Source organism: Geotrypetes seraphini, chromosome 7, assembly GCF_902459505.1.
Source record: "Geotrypetes seraphini chromosome 7, aGeoSer1.1, whole genome shotgun sequence".
Taxonomy (NCBI): domain Eukaryota; kingdom Metazoa; phylum Chordata; class Amphibia; order Gymnophiona; family Dermophiidae; genus Geotrypetes; species Geotrypetes seraphini.
Window position 1 is genome coordinate 93,712,092 of NC_047090.1, and position 13,077 is coordinate 93,725,168.

The 13,077-nt window shown below is 42.8% G+C and overlaps 1 long non-coding RNA gene across 2 annotated transcripts in view; it reads left to right on the top strand.

Moving 5' to 3' along the window:
• Positions 1-217: 217 nt before the first annotated feature.
• The window catches only part of LOC117363487, a 180,484-nt gene continuing 167,624 nt past the window's right edge, over positions 218-13,077 (top strand). For both annotated transcript variants that reach the window (XR_004540072.1, XR_004540071.1), the window contains exon 1: positions 218-518. This is a non-coding gene — a long non-coding RNA (uncharacterized LOC117363487). The remainder of the gene's footprint in view (positions 519-13,077) is intronic.

A 13,077-nucleotide genomic window follows, 5' to 3' on the forward strand; every position in this document is an offset into this window, starting at 1 on the left:
TCCCCCTTCCTAGGGAAGCCACGCCAAGGCCTCAGAAAGTCACCATTCAGGCTACCTGCAACCTAGGCAGGGCTGGGGGTGTGACAAGTGAAAGAAAGGCAGTTAGAACTACAAGTCCCAACAAGACAGGGACAGGTAAAACCTAAATCCAGGGCTGGAGTTGTTCCTGTTACTAGCAAGCCTAGATCTGGTTTTAAACCAGATTAGTAAACTTTAGTATACTGAAGCAGCAAGTGCTAGCAATACAGCTGCAGCTAGACTTAATCACACAGTAGCAGGCAGAGAAAAGGGTGGAGCTCTAAACAGCAGAAGGTAGACATTGAGTTGGAGAGCTGCTGGCCAGCTGAGAATGCCAGCCTACTACAGCAATTTCCAGTTCTTCAACAGGAAGGGGTAGGAACCCCAGATTGGGAAGTTTCTGAGGACATTCTGTCTGCCAATGAAACTCGCTCCTGTGGTTTGGAGAAGGATTATGCAGGCTTGCCCAGTGAAGAGGAATTGTGCTAAAGCCTGTTGAAGTGAGTAGCTGTTTAAAACAATGTTTTTGTGAACCAAATTGGTACTGGAAAAGAAACAAGAGCTAATTGTGACTGTTTTTATATTATTATAATGTGGCATTCAGGCCAGGAAGCAAGCCTGAAGGCTAGCCATAGGGTGTGAACACAGCCTAAACTGTTACCTTTTTGTGGTTTTCCTCTTTTTTTTGAACAATAAGGAAACACCTTCCATTTTGAGCCTGTATCTAAAACAGGTTCTACATAAGGGAGACACTGTGGAGGTATAGAAGACAGTTGGAGTCTCGGGAGGGATCTGTAAAACCTGATCTTTAGGGAAAAGGAAATGATCCCATGCCTGGGGGGGGGGGTGGTAATAATATAGACCAGTGGTTCCCAATCCTGTCCTGGAGGACCACCAGCCAGCCAGGTTTTCAGGATAGCCCTAATGAATATGCATGGAGCAGATTTGCATGCCTTTCACTTCCATTATATGCAAATCTCTCTCATGCATATTCATTAGGGCTATCCTGAAAACCTGGCTGGCTGGTGGTCCTCCAGGACAAGATTGGGAACCACTGGTCTATATTATTACCACCAGGACAGGGTTGGGAAACACTGATATAGACTAAACGCCCAAGGAAATCTCCAGTGTCCAACGTGCAAAGGCTGTGGAATTTTGGACATTGAGCTGGAAGCTTGAAAGGTGTTTTCCAATGGCAAGTTTTTGTGTGGACCAGTGTGCTGGCACAGTCTATTAGGTCTGGCCAGTGGTTTCAAAGAAAGAGGAAGCATTCTGGGACATAAAAGCAATTGTTTGAAGTCTGAACAAATGTTACTATATACCAGCTTTGAACTGAAAGTGAAGTTTAGTGTGCCAGTGATTTTGATTGACCAATTTCTTGTTCTTTGACAATTTTTGCAACAATGCCTATATGAGGAGCTGAATAGATGTTACCTTGATTACTTACTGGTGTTTTGGACTCTTTTGATCTTTTTTCTGTGGTTACCCAAATTATCCCAAATACTTTATCTATGCTCGGCCGAGGTTCGTGTGACCCTGAGTCTGGATGCATCCAGTCCAGTCACACCCAGTCACAATATCTCATGACAATCCCCAAGAGAGAAAACACGGTGAAGTTTTCCTTTTTATGGATTCTGTGGAATGGAAGGCAGGAAACCCAAAACTATCCAATCCCTGATGTTGCTATATTAGTGTCCAATCCCAGAGCAGAATTTCAATTCCAAAACTTTTTTTTCCTGTTCCTGATTGTATGAAGTCATCTGATTTGAATTTTAATACTGTCTGTTCTCTTATCTCAGTCTGAGTGGCTTAAGTTGTGCTATGCATTGGTAAGATTACTAAGTATTGTCCTTGCAGACTGGGGCAGTTCACACTGTTGCTTAGTTGAATGTGGTGTGAGGTGATACTGGGCTCATACCCTGTCATTCTTTGTTCTCCACTGAATAAGTTCTTAATTTGCAGCAGATGGCAGTTTCTTAGAGTTCAAACCAGCAATACACTTTATTTCAAGCAATAATATCTATAATTGCTAAATCCAGCCAAAATTAATCATATTTTGGCTCAGGCAATAATTTATACTTTAAATCCAAGTTTATTAAGTTTCAAGTTTATTAGCATTTTATGAATCGCCTATCGTAATTTCTAGGCGATGTACATTCTAAAAGCCACAGATGGTGGTTCCACATATAATTTTGACAGATTAGACTTATTACAGACAATACAAAACATAATCAAAATTTTAAAAAACAGTCAATACAATACATTTAAGGTCAAAAAATAACATGGCTGGGTAGGAAAGGAGGCAAAAGTTACATCGTTTTTATCTATTGAAATTTACATGAATAGGAAAACACAATATGGGGTGAGGGGAAAAAAAAATAAAAATAAAAATTAATTATATTACAAGACAAGACTAGATCATAGCTATTCACTGGAGCAAGAATCTGGCATGGTAACAGGATACTAGGCAAAACAAAAGCAATGACAGAAGCAAGGACCAAGCCCTGAACCAGACCAGACACAGGGAAAGTAAATAGAGAATGACAAGGTGAAAATTTGTCCCCATCCCGTCCCTGCGAGCTCAGCCCCATCCCCACAAACCATCTGATTCCATCCGCACAAGCCTTGAATAGTTTTATACTGAACTTATTTTTATTAAAGTATAAAAAGAAACAATATTCTGTACCATTGTCATTTTATAAATCACAAATAATACAGAGCAAGGATTGTCAAAACCCTTGTCTCCCCTCTCCTTTCCTTCACAAATATCCCCTCCACTGTCAAGAAAACTGAAGTCGGATTACTATAGAATGCTGCATAGAAAAATCAAGCTAACAGAATACTTCAGTCACCCATGGCAGAAATAGTGTTAGGGGAGATCAACTAGGGCAACTACCCCTGGTCAGAGAGAGAGAGCCCTAAGCCATCTGGAAGCTAAAGAAGCACTGCCTGGGCTTTGCAGTCCCCAGCTCTAGCAGGATACATATTTCAAATCTGATATTCTAATCCCAAAATAGAGAATATTTTGTTTCTACATTTTTGTTGTCTGGTTATTTTATTCTTCTCATCACATTGGCCTCTGTTTCCGTCTGCCTACTCTCAACTCGCTTGCCAGGGTCTCCTGACCATTTGAAATACTGTCTTCTTTCTTCATGCTCACCATTCATTTTCCAACTCTGTGTATATTTCCCCCCCCCCCCCATATTCAGCAAGCATATCCCTTCTCTGTATCCTATACTTCCCTTTCTAGTATTTCCTTTGTGCCCATCTCCCTTCTTTCTTCATCTCACCATTCTACGATCCCCTCCTCCTGTGTACAGTATCACTTCTCTATATCCAGATGCCCCCATCCAGCATTTTTTTCTGCATTCTTATTCTCCCCCATGTTCAATCATCTTCTCTCTGATCATATACCCTCCCAGGTCTAGCATTACCCCTCCGTGTCCATATACCACCCCCATGAAGATACAGCATTCCTCTTTTTGTCCCTGTTCCTATGCTCCCATTCATGCTCACCATCTCCCCTCTTTTTGTATACTGTATCTCCCTGGGTCCAGCTTCTCCCCTCTCTTACTCCCTTACACCAGTGTGTCTCTCACACTCTATTTCCTCCCTCCTTCTACTATGTTCATTATTTCATTCACTCTTTCTTCATCCTCTTGGTTCAGCTTTTCTGTTTCCCTTTCCTTTTCTCTCTTCCTCCCTGCAGGTCCTGCACCTCTCTCCCTTCTCTTTAGCTCCCTTCCTATGGGTCCAACACCTCTATCCCCTCCCTTCGGTGACCAGGTGTGGGTCTGGCACCTCTCCCTTCCCCTCCACCCACCATATTGGCCCAGCACCTGCTTCCCTTCCCCCAGACCAGATCCAGAAACTGTCTCCTTTCCCTTCAGATCTAGCCCATGCAACTCCCTCCACCCTTTGTGGGTCCAACAGCCCCCCCCACCCTCCTTCCCTTGCTCCCGAAGGCAGGTGGCAAAGAAACAAAAACAACAAACCTGTGACACTCCTGGGTTGGCCCCTTTGCGCCTCCCAGGGTGGGCCTACCAGCTTGTTAGATGTTTCCTGCACGCAAGGCTGCTCCAACTGGAACCTTCTTGCTACCAAGTTTGTCTTTCTGATGTAACATCTGGCCGGAAGTTACATCGGAAGGAGGGACTCGGCAGCAAGAAGGTTCCAGTCAGAGCAGCCCTGCGTGCAGGAAGCTTCTAACAGGCTGGTAGGCCCACCCCGGGAGGCGCGAAGGGGCCAACCCCAAGAGAGGGAGGGAGGATATGAGAGGGGGGGGACTTTTGGACACACAATAGGGAGAGAGGGGGCTGCTGGACTCATGAGGGAGGCTGATGCTGCACCTACGATTGTGAGAGGGGGCTGCTGGATGTGCGATTGCGAGGAGGGCTGCTGACCGGGAGGGATAGGAAGGGAGGCAACTCATGGCAGATATCTTACTGCGGGGATGAGACCATTCACTGCTTCATGGGGTTCCCCCTTACTATGTCTTGTCTTTTTTTCCTCCATTCCTGCAGGCAACCTGTGGCTAGCCATGGGTAACAGTAACCAAGTCATTCTCTACAGATAAACTCATTTCTCTGGACGGGACCTATCAGAGCCCATGAGTACAAAACACACACTATGGACAGAGATAGATAAGACACCAAGCACACACCCACTCAGTAAAGACAGGATATATTGTCCAACAAAGACACATAAGGGAGAGGAGGCTCATGCCCACTCAACATAGCACAGTTCCAACTTTGAGCTATGTCGTACTTATAAGCTCAAATTCTATATATGGCGTCCTAGGTTGTGTGTGCAAATCGATGTGCATAAAATTGTTCAAGAAGCCAATTGGCACTATCGAAATTGGACTACTGCATTGGCTTCTGTCTGGATATGGCAGCTACTCAGGTACAGGCGTTGTGGATTATCCAAAATTCTGCTGCTCATATGCTTTTGGGAGTATCGTGTTTTGATCACATTGAAGACATTGCAATTTCATGTTCATTATAATATTTTGAAATTGGTTCAGAAGGGTATTTATAGTAAATTCCCCAGTTATTTTAGTGAAATTTTACAGATTTACAAGCCGGAGCATACATTGAGATCTGAGAAACGTATGCAGTTGGTTGTTAGAATAAGGGTTAATGCACATTTTGTGAACTCGGCAAAATCTTCTTTCTCGATTGCTGGTCTGATTTTTATGGACTGGTATTTCTGGAAATTTGCTTTCTGTGAGAATGTGCTTTAGTTTCTATCTTTATGTCCAGGCATTTCATTGAAGTAAGGGTCGATTGATCTATTACATTAGTCTTCCTAAATTCAATCTTAAAGATGCTCTGTTAATTTTATTGATGCAACTCATGGTTTTTGAATTTTGTATATGTCTCTTGGTGAGTGTGGATTTTTTTTTTAATGGTAAGCTGCCTGTTTTTTAGGCAGATAATATATATTTTAAATAAATAAATTGATGCTAATTGACGCTAATTAGAAGTTATGTGCGCAACTTGGTAGGTTCATTCCATAAAGTGATCAAGTCATTTCTAGAGCATGAATTTCAAAAGGGGGCATGGCCAGGAAAGGAGCATCGGTGGATCCTGGGCATTCCTGAAAGTTAGACTCAGTGTTATAGAATACACCCGATCTGCGCACAACTTAGGCACAAGCATTTAGGCCTGGTTTTCCTTGGCCTTAATGAGTTTGCCTAAATATTTATGTTGAGTATGGCAACTAATCATGATTCTATGTATAGCAGGAACATTTTATAGAATCACACTAAGCACCAGTGGTGTAGCGAAGGTAGAAGGTGCCCAAGGTGGTGGCATCTCCTGCGCCCTCCCCATGCCCTCCTTTCTGCACTCTACCCGATCCTTCCGCTCTCTCCCTTCCCACCCTGTACATCTTTATATCTTCACCAGCATGAGCAGCTTCTCTGGCCTGCTACTCATGCTGGCTTTCTCTCTGATGTCACTTCCTGGCCCCGAGACCTGGAAGTAATTTCAGAGGGAGCCAGGCCAATGCGAGCAACAGGCTAGAGTAGTTGCTCGAACTGGCAAAAATTTTAAAGAGGTGTGGGGGAAGGGAAGGCGTAAATGTGATGTGGTTGGGGGTGGCAGAGAGGTGCCAGTGTCCCCACCAAGACAATGCTTGTTGTGGTCCGCCCCTCCCCCCCACCTCCTATGCCCCCTTACTATGCCATTGCTAAGCACCGTGCTGATTGGCACATAATTTTTGGTGCCATTATTTAGAATTTGACCCATAACTCCTAAGTTCAAGGGCAGGAAAATATAGTGACTGATCAAGATCACAGAGCAAATGACAACTAGAATTGAACTGGGGTCTCCAGATTTATTTCTGTGCTTAACCACCATGCTGCATTGCCAGTCCCATTAGATAACTTTTTTTTTTTCTTTTTTTATGCTCTCATAACCTTCAGAGAAAGGATGGAAAAAAAGACTGAAGTAACATTTATCACTTGACATTTTCAAGGATTTCTTTCAGGACAAGGTGGAAATCTTTCTCATTCTGAATCTTATGAAGATAAAAGCTTTTTTTCTCATGCGCTACTGGGCAGCTTTACACAAAGATGAATTCCATTTATCTGTGGATTTAAATTTAAGATGAGAAATCTTCTTTGGTTAGATTAAAATCCAGTTTCAACAAGGTTGAGAAGAAGGCAGGTTTGGATGGATAACATAGGTCAAGAAAAAAAAAAGTTCTTGGTGCCTTGGGTTTTTTGACTTGTTCCTGGGGTTATTTGGGGTACTGATTCAGAAAATTGCATTGGATAGACCTTATCAGCTCTAGTTTCTTAGATATGGGGCTATACAAAGTATCCTTGTTTTTTATGCCTTTGGTATAGTAGAACCAAACATAAACATTGGACAAAAAAAGATTGGCCTCCGAGGGAATATATGATGGTTGGAGGACAAAATGTAATCAATGAACCTTTCGTAGCATGAGAGAGAATCATACTGCATATAAAGCTAGGCCTGATGAAACAATTTGTAGAGGCTTTGAATAAAGACAGTTCATGTATTGAATACTTCCAGGGGCGTAATAAAAAAAAAAAAAAAAGTCTAAGTCCCTTTTGGCCTAAGGCCCTAGATGCCCAAAGTTTGCAGCAGGGAAATGTCCATTCTAAAAAAAAACCAAAACCATCCAAAATGTGTTTTTTCTTGAATGGCTTACCTGTACATTCAGGAGCTTAATAGCCCGGACTGCCACTTTGTCTACCTTTAAGCCCTCTTCTCGAAAAAAAATTTGCCCAAGTCCCAGATGCCCATAACAAGACCTTTTTAGGCATGGGAGGGACCAGTCCTTCGCCTAAAACCATGATTTTCTAATCGGTGTCTGTCATAAGCGCCAGTTAGAGAATCGTGGAATCGTCCTTACCCGCAACGAATGCGGCAGGAGGGATGCATAGTCCTTCCTGCCCGGCACTTGCCGTGACCCCCCCCCCCACACACACAATTGCGGCAGAAGGGGGGCCCAGTCCCTCCTGTTGACACCCCCCAAAGGTTGCCAGCCGTGATCAGTTCAGTGACCTGATCTGGAACTTATACCTGTTTTGATTTGGTATAAGTTCTGTCCAGGCGACCTGTTAAACTTTGATTATGGCTGCCGGATCACTAAGTCTAGGTCGGCCCACCTCCCACCCTATCCATTCCTTCATAAATGCCTCTTTTCACTCTGGGCACACAGAGGCAATGAAAAGGCCTAAGCTGGTTTAAGAAATGTCTAAACCCCTGTTTCATTATCTATACTTGATTGTCCAAATGCCAATTTAGGCAGGATTTTAGATTTTATTTTATTTTTATTATGTACCTCATAGTTCATATGTTACCTGGACTTACCATGGAAAAACTGAAGGCAGGAATTTTCAATGGTTCACAGATCAGACAACTTATAAATAACCCACATTTCATAGCATCAGTGAATGAAATCGAATCGTGTACCTGGTCTTCATTTGTTCTTGTAAAAACCTTTCTTGACAACAAGAAGGCAGACAGTTACACACAATTAGTAGAGGATATGCTTTTTCATTTCAACAAGCTTGGCTATAACATGAGTATTAAAGTCCATTATCTGCACAGTCACTTAGATCACTTTACAGAGAATGTTGATGACTTAAGTAAAGAGCAAGGTGGAAGATTTCACCAAGACACAAAAACAATGGAAGCAGATACCAAGGAAGCTGGGATGCACACATGATGGTAGACTATTGTTGGAATCTTATGCGGGATTGTCCTGGCAGATGCCACTCTCGGAAGTCTTAACAAAAGGAGCTTCTTGTGTGTCGAATGACTGGAAAGTTTGTATCAAACTTGTGCTTTTGGTATGAAATAAGTTTTTCTTTTCATTTTAACAACTCCCATCCAGCTAAATAGCTCATAGCTGGTTACCTGTCAATATTCAGTGGAAGATCACCAGCAATCTCCTGCTTAATATCCCGTTGAGCGGATAGCTGGTCACTGCCAATATTAAGCAGGTCTAGCTATGTACTGGTCGGTTAAAAGTCTCTGTCTCTGTCTCTGTCTCTGTCTCTGTCTCTCTCTCTCTCTCTCTCTCTCTCTCTCTCTCTCTCTCTTTCTCTTTCTCTTTCTCTTTCTCTTTCTCTTTCTCTTTCTCTTTCTCTTTCTCTTTCTCTTTCTCTTTCTCTTTCTCTTTCTCTTTCTCTTTCATAGCATTCCTACATTTATTGTAAACTATAGCATCACCCCCAGTGAGGGCTGAACTTACTCTCCCATGCTGGTTGGGAGTAGATTCTGTTAGCAGGATCTACAATTTTTTCCCAGAAGATTTACTTAAGAACTGAGAGCCCATTCTGGTGACAATGCAATGTTCACCCGGTCATTCGCGGTTGGCGGTCCTGATCATTCACGGTATTTTCCGACTGCGAACTGCCGACAAGGAAAGAGCAGCCGGAGCACTTCGAATGCAGGAAATCACTCGGCGGTATGCTCCGACCACTTTGCCACGCAGCTCCTGATTGGATAAGGCCCGACTTAGTGCAGGAAGAGGCGGTCGAAACATACCGCTAGTGATTTCCTGCGCTCATGGCGCTCCGGCTGCTCTTCCGCTGCTCTCTTCAGGCTCCCCCATGAAAAACTGTTCGTGGTTTTTCGAGATTCTCGGGAGTTCCTGGAACGGAACCCCCGCAAATATCGGGGGAATACTGTATATGCTACAGCACTAAGGTTTAAACTGTCTGATGATCCCCAGGGTAAGGTCAGATCAGTTAGATTTACTGGAAGCACGACAGTCTTTTATAAAATTACTTACGAGTTATATACTTAAAAGTATGTGCAGTGATATAAAGCTGTATACTTTTATGTGACCCTAGTGTTTGAGTGCTTAGTTTGGGCAAGTGTACGTAACTGCATTGTAGCCACAACTGCACAGATTTTGTGAGGATATTTTATAAATATCTACAGGTGGCTATGGTGCTTGTTTTAGAAGCTCAGGTCATGTTTCAGATGTTCACTATTTATTTATTTGTTTTAATTTGTTTTCTGCCCCATCCTCCCCAACGAGCTCAGAACAGGTTAATATACATATTATACAGTTAGGCTACAATTTGCCATAGTTACAGTAAAAGTTTTTATACTGGTACAGGTTTTTATACTGGGTTGACATTTAGAGGTTCATGGTACACGAACGTCTACGTTCCAATTTTACCAAGCTGGGATATACACATCTAAAACTGAAGAACATCCATGTTGCGCCTCAAAATGATGCTACTATTTGGGGTTCTGCCAGGTATTTCTGACCTGGAGTGACCACTATGGAAACAGGATACCGGATTAGATGGACCATTGGTTTGAACCAGTATGACTATTCTTATGTTCTTATCCATATGGCAAGGGATCATGGTTTGAGTATAATGTGGGAGGGACTATGACAGGCCAAAGATGTAAATGTTCATGTCCCATTTCAGAAGAATAACGAACACTGTTCTGCCTCCACTGTGGGGCTTTTGCTCAGTTTCTTGTATAAGAACAAGTTTTAAGTGTTTATGCTAAGATGTATAAGTAAAGTATGCACTGTGGGCTTAAATCCCCAGAAATCTTTGCTTTCCCAGAGAGCTAGGCTGCAACAACAGTGCTTAAGCCCACCTTCTTCAATCTGAGAAAGAACAGTTTGACATATTTCTAGGCTGCATGGCTGTATGAGAACCTGAGTTTATCATTGTTCTCCCATCAGGTTTTTATGCCTTTATTTCTAACAATCTAATACAATTTAGATTGCAATATCTAAGTCTGGAGCACAGTGTTATTTTCCACAAGGTGTGGGCACATTCCCAGCTTTCCCTTGAATAGGATGGGCTGGTACAGTAAGAAGATTCTGTGAAAGTTGAACTCCCTTGAAGCCATCAATTGTAAGTGTTTATTCTTTACTTCATGTTTATTAAAGAAAGTTGTTCAAGAACTAGAGTCTGGCTGATAACACTCGGATTTCAGAAGTAAGGGTTAACTGAATAGGAATCTCTTACAATTGCCAATATAACTCAGAGTGAGTTCAATAGTGCTTGGCCATTCATATGAGTCCCTTGTTTTTCAGTACAAAGCATGAGGAGATTTCAGTGAGGAAATCTATAAAGACTGTTCAAGGAAGCTGTAAACTGTCCAGTAAAGCTATAGTCGGCACAAATGCCTATATCCCAAATGATGGCTGTCGAGATTTAGACCAGCTACCTGGGGCGTCTAGGTATTAGAAATGTTTTCCTATTGAGCAGCAACTCCATTGGAGGGATTAAGGAAAGTCACCTCTTTAATCCCAGTGCTTAAAGCACTTCCATCCCCCCCAACAAAACTGGCAAGGGATACTGGGTTCGGTTACAGCATCGGGACAAAAGAATGTTTAAGTTTCTAAAATAGTTGACAAATTCATGTTGCTATCTCATAACATAAATATTTATGCTCTGCCATAGAGACATTCATGTTCCTGTTTTGTGCTGTTGTGGATGTTCATTGCTCTAAAATGGAGATTCCTGCCATATGTAGCAGGTTCATAAAGATCCATCTCTCCACATATTCTAGAACAGTCTCTTTCAGCAGATCCTGTTCTAAGATATTAGTGGAATTTGAGACGTCCCAACCTAGTCAACTCAAGTCCTGTTTTATATATCCTCTCTGTGCCTCTAAAATAGCATACACAAAGTTGCACATTCGGACACACAATTTTCTGGAATTAAGAGAGTAAACATCTTCCCCATGGCTCTTTCCAAAGGTAACAGGTCAACTGGAAGAGTAGCATGATAAATAGTGCAGCTGGCTGAGAACCAGGGAATACAATTTTGAATCCCAATTGCTGTTCCCTGTGATTTTGTATAAGTCGCTTAACGTGCCCCCCCACCCCCACCCCGCACACACACTTACCAAGCCATGCTGCTGAGCAGCGCAAGCTAAATGTTGAGCTGCCCATTCTATTCCTATGGGCAGCTCGGCATTTAGCTCACACTACTTGGCAGCATGGCTTGATAAAAGGGGGGGAAGGGTGTGTCTTAGATTGTGATCCCTTTAGGGACAGGAAATTGCCTAACTTGATTTACTACACAACATAGTGTGAGAGAAATTCATTCCCTTCCTCATAATATAACATTCTGCCTTTTATAATGCAGTTTACGTAAGACTTGACTTGCTTAGAAAAATAATCGCAGTAAAAATTGTGACGTTTGCTTCTATTCACCTGCACTGTCTCAGCAGAATTGAGAATTAATGTAGGGCTCCTTTTCCTAAGCTGCGATAGCAGTTTTAGCGTGCGCTTAGTTTGCGCTGAATTGCCACGTGTGCTAGACCTTTACGCCAGCATTGAGCTGGCATTAGTTCTAGTCGCGTAGTGTGGGTTTAGCGTGCGCTAAAAACGCTATCGCAGCTTAGTAAAAGGAGCCCTTAGTCTTAAATGTCATAGAAAATTAACTTTGGCATTTTAAAAACATTCCCTTATTTTTTCTTTTAAATAGAACAGGGGTAAGCAATTCTAGTCGGGAAGGGATAAGAACATAAGAAGCGCCATCTCCGGAACAGACCCTAGGCCCATCAAGTCTGGCGATCCGCACACGCGGAGGCCCCGTCAGGTGTACCCTGGCATAGTTTTGGTCCCCATATCGCTCCAAGCTTCTCATAAAGAAGTGCATCTAGCCTACCCTTACCCATGTAAAACACGGACCTCGCAGATCTAAACCCGCACGTCCTTAATCTGAGGTCTGTGCCGCTTGTAGTTAGTTTCTGACTCTGATAGACCTCGGTGACAATTTAGTGCTGACGGATCCGTCTCGGCATAGGGAGGGAAAAGTATTAGGATCCGTCAGCGCTACAATGTCACCGAGGTCTGTCAGAGCCAGAGACTAGTGCTAGTGCTGGAGCGGCTCTAAAATGAATCCTTTAAACTGGTTTCCTGCAGCCCCAGTAAATCGGCTCTGACAGACCTCGATGACATTGTAGTGCTGACGGATCCTAATACTTTCCCCTCCCTATGCTGAGACGGATCCGTCAGCACTAAATTGTCACCGAGGTCTGTCAAGAGCCAGAAACTAACTACAAGCGGCACGGACCTCAGATTTTTAAGGATGTGCGGGTTTAGATCCGCAAGGTCCGCGTTTTACCCCTTCCCATTCCAGTCCTCGAGAGCTGGAGTCAGGTCAGGTTTTCAGAATATTCACAATGAATATGTATGAGATGGATTTGCATGCACTGCCTCCTTGAGATGCAAATCTATCTCATGCATATTTATTATGGATATCCTGAAAACCTGACCTGCCTGTGGCTCTCGGAGACCAGAATTGCCTACCCCTGGACTATACCAATCATAGGAAAATACCAATCATAGGAGATCTAAATAGAAGTCATATATAGATAATGATATCGAGATATGGATATCTATATCTATATATGACTTCTATTTAGATCTCCTATGATTGGTATTTTCCTGCCCTCCCAGAGTAATGAGATGTCTGCTTTTGCCATTGCTATGATCACTAGTAAATGAGGTGAATACATATGTATCGTGGTTATCCTCATAGCTTTTAGGTGTTTTACACTGTTTAGGCTATGCAACCACACC